Source organism: Silurus meridionalis, chromosome 13 (genome assembly GCF_014805685.1).
Source record: "Silurus meridionalis isolate SWU-2019-XX chromosome 13, ASM1480568v1, whole genome shotgun sequence".
NCBI lineage: Eukaryota > Metazoa > Chordata > Actinopteri > Siluriformes > Siluridae > Silurus > Silurus meridionalis.
In genome coordinates, this window is record NC_060896.1 from 24,356,468 (window position 1) to 24,381,113 (window position 24,646).

Genomic DNA, 24,646 nt, shown 5'->3' on the forward strand with positions numbered 1-24,646 from the left:
CAAGGTTTCTTCCTCATTACATCTAAGGGAGTTTTTCCTTGCCACAGTCGCCATGGCTTGCTCATCAGGGATAAATGCACACCATTTACCTTGACTGTTGATTTCTGTAAAGCTGCTTTGAGACAATGTCTGTTGTGAAAAGCGCTATACACATAAACTTGACTTGACTTGACTTGACAACATCCCTTTGCGGAAAACATTGGACAACACTGTAATAGAACTTTTCACATTATTTTGACTATTAATTAATCTGTGCGTTATGACTCTTAGATTATGTAATGGGTTAGGTTTAGGGTTAGTTGTGATGGGTTAGGGTTAGGGTTAATGGTAATCTATTCAAATGAGAGGTAAACCTGTGATCTGAATTGTATCAGCCATTACTGTCACTGCTGCTATAGAGAACAAACCAAAATATTCTGACCAATCAGAAAAGAGTGTTTAATATTCCCATCAATTTAATATTCAATCATTTTGGTAGCATTTGCTTTTGTTTCATTTTGTCTTCTTTTTTCAATCTGTTTTCCTTCATTATTTAGATTATTAACAGATTGTACAGTGGTGATGACTTGAAAACTGAGTTGTCATTTCACTTCCTGTTTTTGTCCCATGATTAAGATGGACAGGGAAGCTCCTCAGGGCAGAAGCATGGGCTTTTTCTTTCAAATCGGCTCGCCATGCTTTTGTGAGTAAGACAGTGAAGGGCTTAGGCTCGAGAGCTGATGCTGAGAGACTGAGCTAAACGGCTTTAGCGCTGTGAGAGGCCTACTTTTCAGTTGCAGTTACCTTCGTTTGTGTGAAGACTAAATAAAGCTGTATCACTCCACCTGCATTGATCTATGGGTGTTTGTTCAAGGGCCTACTTGTTTTCTGTCAGTGGGTGGAAATGTTAGTGTATTGCACTCATATTACTGTGGGCTCTTAACAGCTCCGTGTTTTGATTGCGTTCCGCATCGCATGTATGCGTCTGTGGATGGAAATGTTTGCGAAATTTGTAAATATAAATTTGTGGAAGGTTTCAATGATGTCTATTTAACATAACTGTTCTATATTATTGTAGAATAGTAGTGATGAACAGTTATATGCTAAAAACAATGTGTATGTGTGTATGTTTGTGTCTGCTTGTGTGTTCACCCCAGCTGAGCTAAACTGAAAGGAACAAGCAGCAGTATATTGCACAATATAATTTTCCTTTAGCACCCCAACTGTGCGCCCTAATAATCAAACTCTGCTCCGTGGGAGATGCAAGAATAAAAATGAAGATGGCATTTATTCATCTAGAAAGTGTGTGCATTTAAATTTTTCGACTGTGAAAGTGTAAAAAAAAATTGACTACTGCTGACATTTGCAGCTCAATGGCTTTCCGTGGTTGAACTGATGGGACCCTGAAGAATGTCAGATAGATTTGAAAGGAAGCAATCAAGATGTGATTGAAGTGTAGACTTTAATTTAATTGAAACATAGATTTTGACATAAATATTGCATTAACCATTTACGAATGGCAACCGTTCAAGATTTAATTTTGTTTGTTTTTTCCCACAGTCCATCCATTTTCACAGGCTTTCCACAGGTCTGGAGTTAAAGCGGAACTCCATAGATTTGTAGATGCATGTGTAGATGGAAGCCATTATTCGTCTTAAAAAACCCATATTTAATTAAAATATATAGATATATAATAAAAAATTAAAAAGACCAAAAATGTAGTGGTGACCAAATTAACTGTGGTACATACACTATATTGCCAAAAGTATTGGGTCACCTGACCTTTCCTGTTATATGTGGTTCTTGTCTAAACTGTTACCACAAAGCTGGAGGCACTGAATTGTATAAGACGTCTTCAGATGTGGTGTAATAAAATTTAGGATTTACGTGAAATTGGAAACCCAAACCTGTTCCAGCATGGCAAAGCCCCTGTGCACAAAGTGAGCTCCTTGAGATATGGTTTACATGCTTTGAAAAGAAAGAATCTTGAGTGGCCTGCTATAGAGCTCTGATCTCATCTCTACTGAACACCTTTTGGATGAAATGGAACATTGACTGCACCCCAGGTCTCCTCACTTCCCCTACATCAGTACCTGCCTTTCGTAACACCCTTGTGGCTGACGAACACAAATATTCATAAACACACTCCAAAATCTAGTGGAACATCTTCCTAGAAGAGTGGAGGTAATTATTAGAGCAAATTTGGAGTAAATGTGGAATGCAATGCTCAAAAATCACATACCAAATTTATGGATTAATAACCTATGACCAGGTGACCCAATACTTTTACAATATAGTGTATTTCAAAAGAAGGCATGCACAGCAAGACACCAAAACAAAAAAAAACATGGAATCCTGCAAACCATGAACCTCCAAAAGATAACTTGGATAGTTGGATAAGTTTGATAGAAGCAGAATTTCCTGAGATCTGAGAGAAATTAATTGGTAAAGAGAAACCCTTTCCCAACATCTAACTAAGTGAAGAACAATCTTGAGGAGATAAGTATGTCCTGTCAAAAAGTCTACAATCAAAAATCTACACCTGAAGATGAAAATGATTGCAAAATCATAAGGCCAAAGGCAGGATATAATGTAAGAAAACATCTATAAAAAAGCCTGTCCAGAGTAGTGTAATGAAAGTTAATATGGCCAAATTAGATGATTACTAACTATGAAAACGTGATTGTAAAAATATGCTATTTTCTCAAATAATCTAATAATTTTATCTCTAGCCTATTTGTGGGTGTTTTATTTTCCTGTTGATTATAGGAATGTATGGTCTTAGTAAATACGGTTGATTGAATTCTTGTATTTATTTTTCCTAACCAAGAATAGAAGGTTTTTAAAACTCACAAAAGGGTGCTTGATTGAATAAGTAACTTTACACATTAAAATAATTTTGGAAATAGTTCATGGATCTGATTTCATGATAAAGTGTAGTGAAACTGAGATAGTGTTTCCTTCAGCTAAACATTTTTTCAACCAGCAATTTGAGTTTGTCAAAAGTTCCCTAAATCTTTACAATACAAAATATATATTTTTATTTATAGCTCTTGCGTGACAAATGTCTTGGACAGGGTGCAGTCATGTAACAGATTTTATCAAAGCTGTTGGCCATGCTGTTGTTCAGTTTGTAAGAAACTTTGCTGCAGCTGGCAAATATGCAGATGAAAAAAATGAAATAATAAAAAAACAGATTACAGCATGGTAATGCTGAAGGAATTCAAAGCATATGTGACCAATTAAATGCTGCATCTTTCGAATTGATCAATGCTCTAAACTGACTTACTCCACTTTTAAGAACACTTTAGGATTCATCAGATATGCCGGATTAACAGGAGTGTTTGATTGAATAATGGAGCCAGAGATATAAAGTGCAGTAGTGCTAAAGCCTGTTTATTCTAATTCCATTCATTTTCCCCAAGCCTCTTCTCAAGAGTAAGGGCTGTGGCACAGTTAATGCTCAGGGTGCTGATTTTATAGATTTTTGGGGAATTATTCATTCATTCATGTGCAGTAACTGCTGAAGCCTCCATGCCCAGATAGCATCAGGTCATCAGGACACACACACACACACACACACACACACACACACACACACACACACACACACAGTGTCATTTACAGCTAATTCCTGATGGACTTCTCATCATTTGGAAACTCCTCAATGCTGCTGTTGCTGCTACTGCTGATGAACAGCCAGAAAGAAGATTTGAGAAAACCGTGAATGGTTTCACTCAGTACCATGAACATGACTTTGGACTGCAATTAATGTAAAGACCAAAATGAATCCCAAATCACCAACATTACAATATTACACTGGGGAGGTGGTAGCTTAGTGGACTCTGGCTCGGTTGGTCGAAAGTTTAAATCCCAGCACCATCATGGTGCCACTGCTTTGAGCAATGCCCTTAACCCTCAGCTGCTCACTTCTAAGTCGTTCTGGCAAATGCTGTAAATTTACATTCTGATTTATACTAAAAAGGAAACTATGTCACCCAGTTTTTTGAGAAAGATCGCTCAGCCTGCCGCCAACTGTGTGTTAATTTTTCGAAATGCTCAATACAAGATAAAAGTGTGTACAAGATCAATATTTCGTTAGACGTATACATATTATGTGACAGGAAAAAAAGCAAGACTCACTCTATACTGCTAACAGTAATAGATTGAATGGACTGTCACGCTGGCTTTTGCTGTCCTTTTTCAGTAAATGTAATTATGGTATTTCTGCCATTACTTATTTATTGCATTCACAGAGAGAAAGACTTGAACAGAGTAGAGGAATTGTTATTTACAGTAATTCTATCTATCTATCTATCTATCTATCTATCTATCTATCTATCTATCTATCTATCTATCTATCTATCTATCTATCTATCTATCTATCTATCTATACAGCAAGTGTAGGGATTTTTTTAATAAAGCATAAAGCAGATTGGGGGTTATGAAAGTCCACATGGGTTTTGTCGGTTTTTTGTGTGAATGTGTTGGTCTTATTTAAGTGCAGCAGGTATGCTTTACAACAATGAGAAAGATTTGTGTGATTAGGGGTTTAACGGTACATGTATTCATACAGATCTGTTAAGTTACAGGACTTCTGGTATGGTGTACATGTGTACCAAATGCACTCGTGTGGAAAAAAGTTAAAATTAGAGTTCCCTTGTGTACATATTAAGTGGCAGACCACCACACGGGCACTACACATACAGCATGCTTAGACTAGTCTATGGCTGGTGAACGTCATAATGGACAATGCGAATGAGATGCCAGAACATGAAAACCCTCCCTTATTTTTATGTTCTACTGCTTGGAGAACGGATAAATACAGGTAGAATGTACGAAACACATAAAACTTGATAACACATTTGAAACAACAGCATGCAAATTTGCAGAGATGGAAAGTAACAAATTTTTATTTACTCACGTTACTGTAATTAAGTAGTTTCATGTGAGAACCAACCACAGCCACTCTTAGTGACGCTCCCAAGCCCAGATAAATGTGGAGGGTTGCGTTAGGAAGGGCATCCAGCGTAAAAACATGTGCCAGATCAAACATGCGGATGATCCGCAGTGGCGACCCCTAATGGGAGAAGCCAAAAGAAAGTTAGTTTACCTGGTGGTCTAGTGGTTAGGATTCGGCGCTCTCACTGCTGCGGCCCGGTTTCGATCCCCGGTCAGGGAACTGACCCCAGCCATTAGGGTTGCACAAGCCTTAGTGCCGGTCCCAAGCCCGGATAAATGGGGGGGGTTGTGTTAGGAAGGGCATCCAGCGTAAAAACGTGCCAAATCAAACATGCGGATGGTCTGCTGTGGCGACCCCTAAAGGGAGAAGCCAAAAGAAAGTTTACTGTAATTGAGTAGTTTTTTATGTGCATTTCTACTTATTCTACTTAAAGTAATTTACCTTTTACATAAGTATGTTTCATTTGAAGTATTGACCTTAAATACATTTAATAACATATCTGTTACTGAGTAATAAATTAATGCAAGGGGGGGAAATTTCGCTCTGGAAACTACACTGCACTGATTGATTAATTGGAGGACAACAATAGACCTAAAGTCATGTAAGCCCTCAAACATGTAGGACGTTTTGGAGACAAGGTGAGGAAGGCAAGATTGAGATGGTTTGGACATGTGCAGAGGAGTGACATGGGGTTTATCTGTACGAAAATGCTGAGGATGGAGCCACCAGGAAGGAGGAAAAGAGGAAGGCCAAGGAGGAGGTTTATGGATGTGGTGAGGAAAGACATGCAGGTAGTTGGGTTGAAAGAGGCAGATGTAGAGGACAGAGTAGTTTGGAGACGGATGATCCACTGTGGCGACCCCTAATAGGAGAAGCCGAAAGAAAAAGAAGAAGAAGACTCAATTCATGGTTTGTAATGTTTATTTTATTTATTTATTTATTTATTTTTGAACATTAATTTGTAAAGGTGTTACTTTAATTAAAAGCAGCCAGTTTGTTATGAGTTAGATGAGTTTTATATTCCCATGTCCTTTTTGAACTAAACTAGGGTATTTTCTACAGCAGGGGACATTGTATCTGCCCCAGTGTAGACGAGTAAATTTTTTCCAATTTTGTAAATTAATTTTAATGTTTAATTTTTTTACATACCTAACCTTATTTTCATACTTTTTTGTTATACTTATACTTTTAATTGAATAATATACTTTTATACTTTACTTCATACTTTAATTTTGGTTTATTTTATTTTATCTTTAGATTCTATTTCTACTATTCATGTTTACATGTTGGCCAGTTGTAAAAAAAACATTTCAATGGTATATGACAAATACATTTTGAATTTGATTTGTACCGAAATCGACTTGTTCTTTATTCATTTTTATTTATCTTTACTGTCATAATGAGTAGGGTTATTCTTGCAATTTCATTGGCTAAAAAACTATAACCAGTCTCTTTTTATTACACTCTTCATAGTGCAATGTGGAATAAATAGTGTGTTGATGTGCAGTGAAACAATGACAAGATTGTAATCTTATAAACAAAAAAAAATGGAATTTCTCGAATGAAAACAGATATTGTCAGAGAGCTCTTATTGGATTTCTATTTTTATGTATTTTTTTCTTGAAGAACAAGAAGTATAGTTAGAAGTCTGGATCAAGAAACACATCATGACACTGGTTCACTGGGTCCCATACAGCCAGTCTAAAAATGAGAAGTTAATATAGAAAGAAAATAACTAAGATAACCCAATTTTTTTTTTTTTTTTGAGGTAAGTCTTTGGTTGTCATTTGGAGACAGCCAGAGACTCGGCTGCTCGGACATTTATGGATTTATTCCATTGCCTAGGTGACAGAACAGAGAAAAGTGTTGAGGTACGTCTTAGTTGTTCCCTGAGAAATGGCAAAAAGACCAGACGAGCAGTGCTGGAGAATTGAAAGGAATGTAGTGTGCATTGAGGTACATAAGTGAAGGTCCATTTTTGGCTTTTTAGGCAAGCACCAGAGTTTTAAATATGCTGCGAACAGCTACATAAAACCAGTGGAGGAAAAGAAGCAATAGGGTGGTTAAAAGAGAATTAAAGATGGTTGCCGAGTCCTACAGCGGCATTCTGGATCACTTTCTATAGTCCAGTCTCTAAATGACAAGCGACCGTACAAGCATCTAAATGGCGTACTGTACGTTAAGAGAATCAAACACATCCTTCTGATGTTGTAAAGGAGAAATTGGTGTGAGTGTATCAGATACCGTGAAAGAAAAAAACAATGGTCCATGGTAACGTGCAGCTATCAAAGATGAGATCAAAAAGCTGTTCAGGAAGATCACAGGATCCTGACATAGAGATGAATCATCTGAGATGAACAGAAGTTCAGTTTGGCTGAGATTACGGTTCAGCTCGTGCGCTGCTATCCATGATGAAGAGGTGTCTGACATGCTGAGATCTGAGAGGAAGTAGGAGTGTCAGAGGGAGGGGAGGAGAGGATGAGATGAGTGTCGTCGGCATGCAGTCATATGAAAACCCATGTGAGGATAAAACCTCAGCTTTATACAATAATATTGCTAGTGTGTCGTGTGGTATTTAAAATGTTTTGACACACAACACACCTGTGCTTTTCTTTTTTATATTTCTTCTTTAGAGTTTTTATACTTGATACATACTTCAAAGCAGTTTTTGTAAGTCACCTTCTATGAGGGATATCAGAATATTTGGCAAGTGCCGGAAATGGAAATGTACCGTTTTATCGTTTTTCTTACATACTGTATATCCTTTATTCTGTATCTATATATACCTTACGTACTTTATATCCTGCATGCCGTATCTATATATACCTTACATACAGTACATCCTACCTAATATTTCACATATACATATACATACAGTATATTTAGTGTATTTGATTATTCAGATTTTTGCACACTTTTTTCAATGCAATAGACGTATAACCTTCTACTTGTTGTACCTTTACAGAAGTGTCTGCACATCTGCATTTTGTTGCTGTACACCTGTACTATGCTGCTGTGTACCTGTACTATGCAATGACAATAAAGTTGTATCTATCTATACAGAGTGCAGCAGAAGTGTGCTGCATTGGTAGATTGGGTCAATAATATTCCCATTTTAAAATGATATAACAGTATGCATGAGGTAGATCGGGCTTATGTTGAATTACTATTGTAAAGTGGTATATGTGTTTACAAAATTTAAGCGTAACCAAATAATTTTTTCCTCCACATCTGAGTCAGCATATCTTTTATGGTCTTGATTGCATTGACATAGACAAAACTCATTTCCAAGTCCGGGGTAATTACACAACACAATTACAGCCGAGACGCTTCTCGTTTCATTACTGGCCAAGTTGTGACACAAGTTAAATGGTCTTGGGTTTGTATGAAAACACACACACATACATACACACACACACACACACACACACACACACACACACACACACAGGAAGAGAGCAGTATTGTTGCAATGTTCAGCCATGATCCGGAGCACCTTCATTTCCTGTATAATGATGGGATTAGTGAAAATTTATCCCACTGTGTGTGATTACCGACTATGTCAATAAAAATCTACATTTCATTGGCATTTACAAACGATCTGGCTTTATTATCCAGCACACGTTGTGCAGAAGAGTGAGATTTCGAGAATTATACCACCAGCTGTCTGTGCACAGTTGGACGGATGTTAGCTGGCTACAGATGCGTCATGCCTGTCTTCGTGTTCACCAACTAAAACCCTCACTCTTTCTTACTGCACAGTTTCTGCTATCTCTCTCTTTCTCTTTGTCTCTCTCTCTCTCACATTCCAAAATGTCCCAGAACTCTGACAGTATATATTTTGCAGTCCTGCTAAAATAAGACTACAGTGCTGGCATTTAAAGCCAATGTGGACCAAGGAGCTGTTTCCTGACTGACTTTTAAAGAATTAGAAAAAGAAAGGTATGTATGAAGTGGTCCATTGGCCTTGTCTCATCTGACTGTGTGTGTGTGAGAGAGGAAAAAGAAGAGCAACACTGACAGCTCAAGCCACAGAGCCCTTTACTGATTAATGCCTAACCTTTATGCCTTGAATTGACACTGGATGTTGCTTAAGACACATTTTGCTGTAGGTCCCTCACAAGATGTCACGCATGCCTGCCTTGATGTGAAGGGTTCTGTCGCTAATCTTTTGTCTCTGAGAAAAACTGCTTTTTTTCATAGGTTTTGGAGCTCAAGAAAGCTAGTTTTTCAAAGGTTCATTGTGTTCCAGCGTTTCCCTCCCTATTACACTCCTTCAACTCCTTCCGTGTTTTGCCATCTCTCTTCAGTTAAAAATATTGAGAGATAGAGAAAATGATGAACGGGTATGAGAAAGGAAGGGGATGGAGAGAGGCGTGGAAACCAGAGAGTAATATATGGTCTGGGGAAGCTTGCAAAAGAGAACGTTCCTTCTTTTTAAATGGTACGATTAGTTTAAAAAATGACAATTTATTGCAATTTATTATGAACAGATTTCAGCATTATTGCATTGTACTTGCAAAAGTACTTTTATCAATTTTTTCTATTGGACTATAAAAAACACAGGCATTGACAGATTATTGTATTGTCCAGGAAAAAAAAATGGTTCCACAGGTAATTTTGTTACGGCTTTCTGGTCCTATATGTCCCTTGCAGAGGCTGTGATCTGGCATCAGGCTTTCAATGTTAGGCTTTCCGGCATCAATCATATGTTCTAACATCAATAACAATAGCAAAAAAGGTCAAGGAAAAATAGAACGAAAATATCTTCTCTGCAATGCAATGGCTTAACCTTCTGACAGAATACTCTTTGAAAAAAAAACAGCAGTTATAAGAAACAAGATACACACTATGTGTGGATACCTAACCATGAGTTTTCTTATTTGCTTTTTGAACATCCAATTTCACATTTACTGACCATTTGCCATTATAGTATCCTCCATTCTTCTGGAAGATGCTTCACTAGATTTTGGAGTGTGTTTGTGGAGATTTGTGCTTATTCAGCCACATATTTTTCAGTAATATCAGGTACTGATGTAAGTGATGTGAGGAGGCCTTGGGTGCAGTCAATGCTACAGTTCATCCCAAAGGTGTTTAGTAGGGTTGAGGTTAGAGCTCGATAGACGGTCACTCAAGTTCTTCCATCCCTTTCGATCCTTTATGAGCTGGCTTTGTGAACAGGAACATTGTAATGCTGAAACAGGTTTGGGTCTCCTAGTTAAAACCAACGGAAGATTTCATGCTAAAGCACCCAGAGACATCCTCTACAATTGTGTGCTTCCAACTTCCAATACTTTTGACTATAGATATCATGCATCGCAGCATAATTACACAAGGATCCAAAGTTGCATACCAACATAACAACGATTCAGACCTAAGCTGTCATTTGTGACCATTTTTTGGGTTTCTGATGATGTTTAATTTGTTGCTGATGTTGAATAAAGCAATGTGTAGGAGTTTTCTGCAGCTGAAGTTATGGAATAGTCAAAAAAATACAAACATAGAGCATATCACCTAAAATGGAATGTCTGATTTTTTTTTTTTACATTTATAAATCTGTGTTAATGTTCATGGCCCAGCAGCATGATAATTCAATATTTTGTTGTTGTTGTTGTTGTTGTTGTTGTTGTTGTTGTTGTTGTTGTTGTTGTTGATGTTGTTGTTGATGTTCTTGTTTTTTGTGTATGTCCTATGCCACTTCCCTCAATCTTTACCTATCAAGTGTATATACCGAGCATTCCTTTTTTTTTTTTTTTTGAGCAAGCCATATGATTCTCCTGATGTTAGGCTTCACTGGATCCTGTGAGTTCTACATTTATTACTGTCTAATGTCACATCTACGTTCCCGAAGTCGACGTAGCTTTCAAAAGTAGATTACTAACAGCCTGATGTGACAGTGCAGTAAGAAATGTGCAGCTATTCTACACTTTTTTGATTCGACTTGAATAATGAACTGCAGTCTGAGGGATGAGTAACAGCCCAGCTGTTAAATGTTTACTTGTGGCATTTTCAATTAAATTTCCGGCGAAGCCGTACTTCCTGTGTAATCTTAAAGCAATCGCTTGTGGAAGGCTGCTCAGCATATTTACAGTTCATCCCTCGCGTCATTCATCAAAAGAAAGACCTTATGTTTATATAGGGGACAAACATTTCCAAATTGTCATTTGTTATGTAAAGTCTGTGCAGGTCTAAACAAATAGCTAAAGTAATGAATAACACACTTTTTGGTGGGAAATAATCAATGCCAGGGTGATAGGATTTATGTCCGGAAGTGTTTTATTCGGTGTAATTTGACACAAAATTGCATTAGTTTTATTAATAGCAGAGATCCTGTTTTGCACCATTGACCAGTTTTAATTCTTCCACAGACAATGAGAAAAGTAAAGAAAATGTGGCACCACAGAAACCTTGCAAAGATCAGGACGACCCTCCAAAGTTAATGAGATGACGAGGAAATAACTGATCAGGGAGGCTACCAAGAGTCCAACACTGAAGGAACTACAGGAATTTCTGGCAGGTACTGGTCACTTTTTACAAAGAATTTGTGACTAAAATCTCCTGTATTTTGCCCGAGTCTGGGCTACAGGGTAGAGTGGCAAGACAGAAGTAATTTCTTAAAAAATAAAATTATTCAAGCCTGTCTAAATTATGCCAAAAGATTAATTCAGTCACCCCAAACCATGTGTTTTGGAAAATGTATTATGGTCTAACGTCTAATGGTAACATCTAATCAGTCTAATCATCCATACCAACAGTGAAGCATGGTGGAGGTAGCATTATGCTTTGCGGCTGCTTTTCTTCACCTGGGCCAAAGACACTTGTCATGATAGATGGATGAAAAAAATGAATAGCTCCAAATACCAAGATATTTTGGCACAAAACCTTCTGTCCTTTGTCAATAAGCTGAAAATGAAGAGAAATTTTACATTTCAACATAACAGTGACCCAAAGAATACAACAACATCAAAAAAGACATGGCTTTAAAAAAGGATAATCAAAATCCTAAAATGGACCAGCCTGAGCACAGACCTAAAACCCATCAAAAACCTATAGAATGACCTAAAAAGAGCAGTACACCAGTGATCCCCTTGCAATTTGAAGAAACTAGAATGTTTTTGCAGAAATGAGTGGGAAAAAGTGATGGAAAGTGCAGAAAATTGCAATAGGCAGAAATAAACAGTAATAAAATACAATTTTGAAAGTTTGTATTCTTTGTGTCAGGTCTGGTAACAACAGCCTGGAATTGGTCCATGGCCTGTTGCTTGGGGATCCCTGAATTAAAGAAGACATATTTATTTGTTTGTTTGTTTGTTTGTTGGTTTGTTTGTTTTGGGGGATATCAATTTTCTTTATTTTTTTATTAGTTTATAGTAATGTTATAGAAGTATGGCTATAGAAAATCACTGAAATATGGTCCTTTTATCATATATATATATATATATATATATATATATATATATATATATATATATATATATATATATATATATATATATAAAACAATTTATACACAAATCTTTCCAATTTTTCCCCTTTTGAATTCATTGATCCATTGATTCTTTTTCCATTACTTTTATTTATAAATGAACGACACAACAAGAATAAATAAGCTATTCAAATAAAAATGACAGGAAATCGACCTGTAATTTGAATTGCTGCCAAAGCTCAGGTTAGAGAGCTGTTAAAATTGGATTAACGCCTTTTAAACAATTTGATTCATGAATTCAACAGCACAATGTCCATCAGCAAAGTCAATATTCTGGTTAAAAATACTATTGGTTGAGCAATGTTCCAAAAGAACCCTTATTTCCATACATAACTGCCCTAGGACATTTCAGTGTGTGTATCACATGGTTTGTCGATCGGCATGTAAAATTCCACTTTTACAGCAGCATTGCCGAGACCATCAGCAGACATGGCGAATGACACTTTTACAGAATATGACTCAAAATGAAGCTTGAAAGCTTGTCAGGTGAAAAGAAAAAAGCACCTAATGGATGATGAAATTTAATGTGAGCTAATTAGCTGGCAAGCCAATGAGCTATCAAGTGTGTGTGCTTTCATTAGGATCTATTTTGATCCAAAAAGGTACCAGAACATTTGGGCATAATGTGTGTTAAATGTTACTTACACATTATTTATTTCTTGCTAGTAGAACTAAAAGCAATACTGCACTCGCAGTCGTTTGGTAAGGCCAAAAATTACAATCATTATTGAATTATAAATATATATTTTTCTTATATTTCATCTTTGTAATAGGATAAGATGAAGTATTTTGCACTAAAATATTATCTAGGGCTCCTTTAGTGGTGCAAATAAATACTTCATAACCCAAAACCATGAATAATCTTCTCGGTGTCTTGGAAAGACAAACTGAACAAAAGACAGGAGAAAGGCAGGGAGTGAGAAAGAAAGAACGAGGCCCGAGCTCGTCTCGGCAGAAGTGTTATCTTCATTAGGAGCTGTGAGATTCAGAAGGAGAAGTGAGAGATTAAGAAGAGAGACACACGGAAATGTGATAATACACTAGGGAGGAAAGAAAGAAAGAAAGAAAGAAAGAAAGAAAGAAAGAAAGAAAGAAAGAAAGAAAGAAAGAAAGAAAGAAAGAAAGAAAGAAAGAAAGAAAGAAAGAAAGAAAGAAAGCACATGTTTCTGGGGAGAACAGAGAGGATAAAAGCGTTGTGCATGAAGCCAATCAGGGTCACATCTGGAGAAGTGCTTTTCCACACCACTCCATTATGTAGCAGAACAAACATGCATGAATTACTGTACTGTTTCGAGTCCGAGAACTGAAAACTATTCTAATCACTGTATATTCAGCTCAGGGTTCGTACAGTGTAAACGTGAGTAGAATTTAGAGCATATGTGCAAGACAAGATTTCGCCCAGTGCAGTCTAGCAACTCTGATGGATGGAAGGTCAGAATTCACAATCAGTACAGGTTTTTTCAAGAAAAATTGAGACCAATTGTGCTAGCCAGTGTATGTTCCTAATGGTGGTTTGATAAACTGAAAAAGAACAGAATTTGAAATGGTTTTAATGGACGTTTGAAATTGTCTCTGTGGGCCTCAGTAGCATGGAACCAATAGGACAAATTTGGCAACATGTAGATCCACTTGTTGGTATCTAATGAACACCATTAAGATGTCATGAAGCATCCAAATTCCAATACAATGGTTCATTTGGTTTGATAATAATGATTTGATGCTGTACACAAACCCACAGTGTAATGCAAAACCATTTTGTAGCATTTTTAATGTTTTGCAGCCGATGTGATGGTTTGTAATGGTATTTACGGTGAAAGATATTCGAATTTCTGTGATTGCTTCTATTGTTTTTCAATTAGGTATAAGAAATAGTTGAATCAAAGGTGAATGATTAATTACCAAATTAATTAGCATGTGTGTTAAGAAAGTATTTTAGCATTTCCCCTTACACCACTTTAGTTCCTATTTGTTAGATCCTATGGACCTCTTGAATTTGAAGTAAAAAAAAAAAAAAGAAGACAATTTCTCCTGTCTTTTCTGGCCTCTCATTGAATGTGTAAAGAAAGAGATTCTCAGTGTTTTTCAAGATGCACAGCTAGTACAGCTAAAGATAGTACAGATTGCTAATCTGCTAACAAAGATAATATGAAGCTTTAATTGTAAAATAAATCAAACAACCAATCAATTTGCACACCGTATGTTGTTGAGGTTGTGTATAACTAGCTAAAAAGTCTACACAGATATAAATATAAAATGAATTTATCTAGCAATTTCTACTGCTAAAATGCTAAAAACAAAGCTATTATAAAGCCTGAAATGTGCTAAAAGTTCAGACAAAAACTCCTAGCCATGTTACCGCAGCCAGAATGCTGATTTGCCTAGCAGTGTGATCAGGAGTTTATGTATATTTTCTCACATAACCTAAACATTTATAGTACAGCTACTGTATATAACAGATGTGCATTGCAGATCTCTCCGAAAAGATTGTGAGGGGAAAAGAACATAATGGATGATTAAGGTGAGCCAGAACCGACCCTGTTCAGCTGCTCTGATTTTTAGAGCCAAGATGTTCCAAGAAAATAATAAAATTGTTAGAAAATCTTAAACATGTACAGAAGGGGAAGCTGGAACATCTGGCCAAAACCACATTTACCTGATTAGCTCAGCATGTGTTCTGACAGATGGTCAGAGGGTTTTCGGACAGTTCTACTAAAAATCCAGTTAAGGTTAATCATGATAATCAATTCTGTACTCCTGAATTTTTTATTTGTATTTTTTTTGCCAGAATTCCAAAACAAAATGTACCATTATTGACCAATATGTTTATGATCTAGCTTGCTGCAGTAGCATGTGGGAGACACTAGATGGTATGATTGCATTGATCTAACTCCAGCTTTCTCAAGTTTAGCCCACAACCTGCATAAGGTTTTAGGGTTTCCCTGCTCATTAGATTCAGCCGGACCAGATTAAAATAAATTAAATTAAATTAGACTAGACTAGACTAGAGAAGAGAAGAGAAGAGAAGAGAAGAGAAGAGAAGAGAAGAGAAGAGAAGAGAAGAGAAGAGAAGAGAAGAGAAGAAAAGAGAAGAGAAGAGAAGAGAAGAGAAGAGACAAGAAGAGTGTATTTGATCTTTATCACATGATGTCATGTCATATCTTGTCCATTATCCCTGAAACTCCTGCTCACATTCCATTCTCCAGTACACACCGCATACAAATCCTTATAGTTTCAATGCAGTGAGCAAAAAATTCAGTCCATGTCCTACTGCTATACCTAAAAATCACATACATCCTTGAGGATATTCAGTTCAAATCAACTCCACTGTCACTTGGAGTAATTTAATACAACATGCTTTAAAGCTGGCCAATTTGCAACAAATCACATAATTTGGGGTAAATATACTCTGCCGCCGTACCTTTTTTTCGTTATTTTATTCAGATGGGATCAAATTTGATATATGAATATCTTTTATTAATTCATTTATTTTAGATTCCATCACATGTGCCATTGTCCTCTAGTGGACTATAGTAAAACAGCAGAGTATCTTGTATTTTTTTTGTTTGTTTTTTATTTTATCTGGCCTATTTGGGAATTTATTTACATTATAATAAATATGCAATTCTATTATATTTACAGTAGAACAATAATTACATTAGTAAAAAAAGTATCAGAGATACCTCAAAGTTCCAGGATCATTGCTTTCTTTCTGACCTTGCTTATTGTGTACATGAAATTCAATTCGAGTTCAACCCCACCTCACAAAAAATGCCATTTCTCCAAGGTGTCAAAGAGTGTATAAATGTGTGTTTTGGGCTCTATGACTATCTGGTGTCTCATCTAGGGCATATTGCACTCTTACACACTCACTGTTCCTTGGAGAGGCTCTGGATTCAATGAGACCCAGAATAGAGCATTTATTAAAAATAAAAGTTGATGCTTGATTCATATTCAAGTATGATAATTTAAATCACTGATGATTTAATTGGGAAGAATAAGTTCATCTGAAGTGTTTGTGAAGCCACATTGTAGTGATGCATGCTGATCCGGATTTGCAATTTCTATTATTTTAGTCATCACTATATTTGCACTGATTGTGGTATATCATGTGGGCTGTGAGTGTACAAATGTAGGAATTTCTAAAATAAATGATAGACAGCACCCTCAATCTGAAACACTACTCAACAATATCTTGCACAATCAATGAATCACCTGATTTCTAGTCTTGCCCAGGCTTATTATCTGGGAATGCACGCAACTGCTATGGAAAGACAGCATAACACACCCTTAAACGCATTCCAGAGTCACGTCACTTCCAAAACCCTCATTCATTTTGAGCCGAGTTTCCTGGAGCCGCTCGCAGGTGCTCCGTCACTGATTCAATGCCTTTCGAGTCACTTCCCTGGACCACAATGCGTGTTTTCCTTCCTGCCTCTGTCCTATAGTGACTGGTCTGAGACCAGTCTTGTTTTTTTTCTCCTTGTTACACACAGTTAGCTGAAAACAGAAGGGATGCTGATTGCAGGCCAGCAGGTTTTAGTTATGATCTTCTTGTCATGGGGTGGAGAATACGCAGAGGAGGATGTGAGGGGTAAACACAAGTCAGTCACCATGCATTCCACTGTCATCCCTGTCCCATTTGTCCACTGGTGTTTATCCTCTGGGTTGTGTCACTTTATTCTACAGAACCATTGCTGGCACACACTTCAGAGTGCACAAAACCAGCACCTTAGATATATTTATAGTGTTCTTGGAAGTCGTCTAGCTGATATTGTGCAAATGGTGCACTGTGTTTTACTTAAAACTTTTTTTTTCAGAGTATAAACAAAATAGTACACTAACTTAAACCGCATGAGCTTGACCAGGCAGTTACTAAGGATAACCAATACCTGACTGCTAACCACTGATGCTGTTTAATGCAGTGTCGAGGTGTACAATTTGATTTCGATTTTAGGAAATTAAACCTCAAAAATCAACTGTTTTTTGGCTTTTCACTAAAATGTGTCTTGGTGTTGAGGACTAGTGTATGTTGAATCAAATATTCATAAAGTACAGTTAAAATCAGAAACTCTTAGACATTTACTCAAGTCATATTGACCTTGGACTAAGTTATTTTGCAGTAAGGTATCTGACTTTCTGGTACTCTTTACACATCTGCTGCTTACTCATTATACATGCATTATAAATGAAAATCTAAAAATTATAGCAGCAGGATCTCAGTTCCAATGCATACCACTGGTTTCAAACTACTTTCCTGTGACGCTTTTGATAAAAAAAAAAATGTAGATATACTTGTAGAAAGAACATGTCATGGTATGATATATTTGCTTTTCCCTAAATAGGAAATACCTACCAGGACCCATTGACTAAACAAAGCCCTCATCTCCTGTTTTTTCTTTTTTCCATTCGAGTAATGAGGGCTGGAATGCATCCGTGTAAAAAAAAGTCGATCGATATCACAGCGATGCAAAAAGTCTTATGAATAGAATTTTGCAAGAAGTTAAAACAATGATTTGGCACATTTTCAAAAAAAGAAAATAAAAACACGAAGCTGGTTGTCCGCAAACTGTCCTTCTCTATTTGAATCAAATGTGTTTGCTCATGTTTTTAGAAAACCATGTAGGACAATAATCTTGCATGCCAAATTCCTCAGATATGATGCGATCTTTCTGGTTTTAAAGCCAAGCTGAACTGCCTGTTCGTTAACCCCTATTTTTTTTTTTTTTCAGGAGTCCCATGAGTCTCTGCCTGTCCTTTCTCTAGTCCAGCTGGGATACAAGTGTCTTAATCCCCTCTCTCACAAAACAACTGGTACAAGTGCCATCATGACATGTGCAATGTCAAACTATAAGCAAATGGAAGGACGTTTGATTGTTAGCAGAGTTTTGAAAATGAGACTGCACTAAAGTGCATGGTATTCCTCAGGATTCAGTGTTGAAAAAATAAACCTGATTTGTCCAAATGGAACAATATAAGAAACCTAAATAGGACTGGAACATTAAGCATTAATGTTCACCAACATATATAAACAATATAAAGTCATGTCATGAGTAGACAAGGTTTTCTGCAGAACAGCACCACTAGTGGTCATAAAGAAAAATGTTAAAAATAGGATGAAAAAGCCTGAGGGAGCCTAAAGCTGTTTATTTTTCTAGTCCAGACTCTGGATTTATACAGTGACAGTTTTGACATATCAAATGTCCCTTAGATTTTAAGATGTTTATTATTGATTTATTTATTAATGCAGTCATCCTATTATGGTTTACATTAACGCTTACATTTACATGTACTCAGTGGCCGTGCATTTGGTACCTTCAGTGGGGACTTACCCAGACTTAATCCACCTCCTAATACCACCACTATCACGTCACGATTATAGAAACCATGAATACAATACAAAAACGCAATATAACAACACGCAGCATTACAGAGAGAGAGGCATTTCACATGTGAAGGGTGAATACCATTTTACTAAAGCAAGAAACCCAGTTAAGACTTTAAACCTCTACACTACAAACGCAACTGTGCACCTACATCATCTGGAGCAGTTCAGAATCAATATGTGTCTAATCACATGACAAAACCATTAAAAATCTAAATAAAATACAAGCCACTCACCAGAAATGCAGACTTATAATTTGCACTGCTCCTCAGAAGCTGTAATCCAGTGGTACCGCTCGTATTCACTGGTCTGGAAGTAGTAAACAAACACTTTCCCGGGCTGAGACACGCTAGCTAGCTTCGGGGATGGCCGACCTCCTCACGATGTCTAGCTTTTCTTCAAAATGGATATTTAAGTATGTACTAGACCAAATCTTTTTCTTTTCCTCCGTAGGTGTAAAAAAGGTCTAACTCAGATGTATTAATGTGTGCAGAGCTACACACGTGTTTTGCTAGTCGAACTTGGCCTTGCTAAGGGGCCCAAGAGTGGCAGCGTGGAGTGGCTGGGATTTCCTTAAGCACTAAACTACCACCAACACTTACATATCATATGATTTAAAATGTCTGTTGTTTGGTAGATTGCAAATACTGCAAGAAGAAAGAAAGATACTGTTACTACTATAAGACCTTAAAAAAGCATATTGCAGATACTGCAAATTAGAATTTTAGGTGCACCACAGTGACAACATTCTCCATGAAAAGTCTGAAAAAGAGTGTCTCTCTTGCCAATAAAAGTGTTGGTACCTGGTTTCTAAGGGTTTTTTTTTAAGAAGTTTATTAAAAAGCCTGGCAACCCTGGGCAATTCTGTTCCTTCGTGTTTTGGAATGCTGGGAAATGTTCATAAGGAAGAACATTGCTGTTATTTAATAACATGACAAACTGCATTTTTGCGGTCTTGGGAGGAAACTGGTTGCTGGTGAGGTAACGACTGTAGTATAGCTACTATAATATGAGTTATAACCGGAACTAGTTTTATTGCACATTCCACAACATTAATTCCAGCTATAAATATAATGAATTAGCTGACGATCTTTTAGTTTTTGATTATGTAATGGTGTGTTAGAGAATTGAAGAAAAACGTGCAGGCAGGGTGGAGTGGGTGGAGAAGAGTGATAGCAGGATTGATTTGTGATAGAAGATTATCTGCGAGAGTGAAAGGGAAAGTTTATAGGACTGTGGTGAGACCTGCGATGTTGTATGGTTTAGAGACAGTGGCATTGAGTAAAAGACAGGAGGTGGCGCTGGAGGTAGCAGAGCTGAAGATGTTGAGGTTTTTGTTGAGAGTGACAAGGATGGACAGGATTAGAAATGAGTTTATTAGAGGGACAGAGCATGTAGGACGTTTTGGAGATGAGGGTGAGGGAGGCGTGATTGAGATGTTTTGGACATGTGCAGAGGAGGGACATGGGGTATATCGGTAGGAGAATGCGGAGGATGGAGACACCAGGAAGGAGGAAAAGAGGAAGGCCAAGGAGGAGGTTTATGGATGTGGTGAGGGAAGACATGCAGGTAGTTGGGTTGAAAAAGGCAGATGTAGAGGACAGGTGGTATGGAGACGGATGATCCGCTGTGGCGACCCCTAATTGGAGAAGCTGAAAGAAGAAAAAAAGAAGAATGGTGGATAATTATTATACTGTGTTATTAAACTAAAAATGGTTGAAAAGGAAGTGTTTTTCAGTAGTAATTGTTTATCAGCTGATCATATGATGTCTATAATTTGAATCTCAGTGTTGAGCATTGTGAAACTGACTGGCTGTTGTTACAACCCGCAGTTTTTTGCGGGTTGTATTGTATTTGTATGCGGTGTGTGATTCGTGTGCAGATGCCATCCCGAGACTTCAGCCCAGGTTTTCCCTGCACTCCAGTTAACTAAAGCCGCACCCACTTCCCTTTGGATGACATCAGCAGAAGGCGACCTATGAAGTCGAGTCGGAAGCTGGGATCAAGAGCTCACTTAGCCGACGCTCACTCTGATCGCTTGTTGTTCTGTTCCATGTTTTGTGATTTCCTGTTACTGACCTACGCCTGTTCAGACTCTAAGTTTGCCCTGTCCCATTCTGACTGTGATTAGCTCACTATAATACTCGCTGTAATATAAGTTTGTAAATATATCTACATATTTGTTGTTTTGTTCACCGGTAGTAGGAGTGTATTGTACATTTTACAATATACCTCCCGTTTTACGATACTCCAGTTTTTGTTTCCATTCTCCATCACACTTATACCAAATACACTCCCATCCACCTAATATCCACCACCCCATGCCTTTAATCACCCAATTCGCGACTGGGATGTAACACTGTGTAGACTTTATGGACAATTGTAATGCATTACTAGGTGGTTGTCCTGCATCATTAATAATCAAGCTACAGTTAGTCCAGAATGCAGCTTCCATAGTTTTTACAAGGTCGAGAAAATATGACCATATAACCCCAATCTTATCATCCCTACACTGTTAAGTTTCAAAACAACTACAAACTATTGCTAATTGCTTACAAAGCCCTAAATAGTTTGGCTCCCATGTATCAATCCAGTCTACTGACATGCTACAGTCCATCACGCTCCTTTAGATCCCAAAACTCTGTATTTCTAGTAGTTTCTAGAATAGCAAAGTCCACTAAAAGTGGTAGAGTATTCTCACATTTAGATTCTAAACTTTAGAATAGTCTTCCTCACAGTGTTCAGGTCTCAGACACACTCTCCCAGTTTAAGCGTTGATTAAAGGCGTATCGTTTTAGCGAGTCCTACACACAACGCATATCACATATCATAACCATGTGCTGATCAAATGCACTTTATCAACTTGTGCTTTATAATATCATGAACAGCAGCTACACTAATTCCTCTCCACTGCTCTACTTCTATCCTGAGGCATCCCGAGGTTGCACCAGCTCTAGTTGTGTCCCACCTAATAAAGATTGTGGACCGTCAAAGAGTAGATGCCGACCCCGCAAACATCCTGAAACATCTAGAGACGTACCATCGCCATTTGGATCCCACTTCATGTTGTGTTTAAACAATGGACTTCTTTAAACACTTAAAGGTGCTGGCATGGAGGAGTTGGTGTTGGATCTATGATGATCTCATATGTTGAGCTATTTTATGAGTTGCTCAATAGCTCCTGTTTCGTCAACTGTAAGACTGTAAAAAAAGAACATCACTCCTAATCACATATGGTGCTCATGGAAGTTTTCACTCTCTGGTATTATGTACTGTTTAAAGACAATAATCACACTCTTGATATCACCCAAATGAGGATGGGGTCCCGTTTATAGTCTGTTTCCTCTCAAGGTTTGTTCCTCATAACATTTCATTTACATTTACATTTGCGGCATTTGGCAGAGCGACTTACAACTGAGCAGGGGAGGGTTTTAGGGCTTTGCTTAAGGGCCCAGCAGTGGCCCAACCATTGAGCTACCACCTCCCTTACATCATCTGAAGGAGTTTTTCTTTGCCACAGTCGCCCAGGCTGCTCATCAGGGAGAAACACTCATCATTTCCTTTAATTCTTAAGTTCTGTAAAGCTACTTTGAGACAATGTCTGTTGTGAAAAGCACTATAGAAATAAACTTGAACTTGAACTTGAAACTTGAACTTTTACTTTGGTGTATTTTAATCACTTCCCTCCATTTCCAGAGCCATACCACTGGTCATTGTGGGCCATGATTAAGAGCTTTGCTAAAAAAAAAAACCAATGTTTAGGCTTTAATACCAAGCCTGATAAAGCAACACCCTGCATAATTAGCTTGAAGGTGGTCCAGAATGTCAGTCCCGAAATGTCATTAACTCTCCAAAGTTAATCTCCAACACAAGGCCCGTTCAATCGAATCAATATATGTCGAGTTAATTTAGAAGTCTGCTCATCCATATGATGTATTACATTTCAGAGGCAGAGGTCACTCCAGAATATGTAAATGAATCCTGACTATGGTCGTCCATCTCTTTCTATCACTCACTGGCTTGAAATAGAAGTGCATCTGTTGACATTCATGGTGCACGTACGGCATCCAGTCGAACCGGTGTTTTGATCGCGAAAGTTGCCAGGGAGACGCAAACACTCTTATCGTTCAGGCTGAAAATGGAAGCCAGAATCTCCCCGACAGCTGCCAGTAGCGAGGGTGTAAATGGATAGCCATCAACATGCATGGTTTACAACCAGGCCATGACTAATAAAGATATGGGATCTCCAGCTTTATATTGCTAGAAGTAATGGAGAATCGGCAACATGATTCAGAGCAAGCAATCGCGTCTGATTCAGATTTATCATTAGTATAAAGGCATGGTAGAATCCAGTGTGCAGAATTGTCTTTTTTTTTTTTTACATGTGGACATCAATGATGTGGACCCTTAGACTTGTAAAGCAAATCAATCAAAGCTTGTGAAATGCTATTTAGAAAATTAAAGCACCGGCAAATGGCATCTCTTCAGATCACTAATGGAATACGGTGATGCTATGATCCATTTTTATCCTGTTTAAATGTGTACTTGGCTAACATCTGTCACCACAGGAGTACATTTCAGAAACATGCTTACTCAAGCACTTTACCCACAAGGATTTTACCCATGTTGCATCTGAAACATTAGAATTCAACGATTCCAATGCCAGAAGTCCATGTTTTGAAATGTGCTATTCGCAAGCCAGAGAAAGTCTGAAAGGAGGTGGAGGAGGGATAGAAATAGCAGGAAGTATATTCATTCATCTTCTATTTACAGCTTTTTTGAGGTTGGTGGCAAAATTATAGATCATGGTCGCCATTTCTGAGAACCTACCAGCTAATTACCTTTTTCTGTTATCTTACTGCTAATATAGACAAGTGTGTCACATTTCTGGTGCACAGTGTTTACTTTCTGTCTGTTTGGTACAAATGTTTGAGCTGAATTTGTTGATTGGAATCTCTTCAAGCGTTGGGTCTGGTTTCTTCTTGATTGTTGTGCTCAGAGACCCAAAAACCCAAATGAATGTTTTTCTTCATTATGAGAAACCCAACGAGGAAACAAACTCTGCACAGTAATTGCTTTCTGTCAGTCAAAGAGATGAATGTTTTGTAATCATCCAAGCACATACACACTGCATACTAAAACCTTTAGAGTTTTTTTCCTTTCTTTTGATTTAAACATCTACAGGCCACCCGCAGCTATAAGGGAGAAAAATGAGAAAGCAGGCAAGAATGAGGCAGATCTTGAAATTGCTAAATGACAGGCTTTGCTGAGTCAACAAGAGTTTGAGTAATAACTTTCTGTCAATTATTTTCACAATATTAATTGAAAATATTAATTGTAAAATGGCAGATTAGATAGATAGATAGATAGATAGATAGATAGATAGATAGATAGATAGATAGATAGATAGATAGATAGATAGATAGATATAGATTGATTGATTGATTGATTGATTGATTGATTGATTGATTGATTGATTGATTGATTGATTGATTTCAAATACCCCATCGTAACTTGAAAATATCGTAAGTTGACACGTGGCCTAGCCTACCCAGGAGTCTTAAAGAATAGTGATCAATATGGGGTAGTATACTGTCATTTGCTAATAATGTAACAAATTACAGTACATAATTTAGCAAAACAGTATATATAAACTATGCAGTATATATGTATGTGGCAGTGGGCACGGGGATAAGCGCTGGTTTGCAAGTGGAGGGTGAAGCAAATGCTGCTACGCTTGCCTGTCGCGCGAAACGGAAAATATTTAGACAATTTTTTGTATCTCTCTCGTCATCGTAAGATCAAGAAAATCATCAAACAATTGTAACATAAGGGC

The 24,646-nt window shown here is 37.4% G+C and overlaps 1 long non-coding RNA gene across 1 annotated transcript in view; it reads left to right on the plus strand.

Moving 5' to 3' along the window:
- LOC124395458 overlaps positions 1–18,504 on the plus strand; it is a 124,762-nt gene extending 106,258 nt beyond the window's left edge. Inside the window, exons 4-5 of the long non-coding RNA XR_006927630.1 lie at positions 11,311–11,459; positions 18,158–18,504. This is a non-coding gene — a long non-coding RNA (uncharacterized LOC124395458). The remainder of the gene's footprint in view (positions 1–11,310; positions 11,460–18,157) is intronic.
- The last annotated feature ends 6,142 nt before the right edge of the window (positions 18,505–24,646 follow it).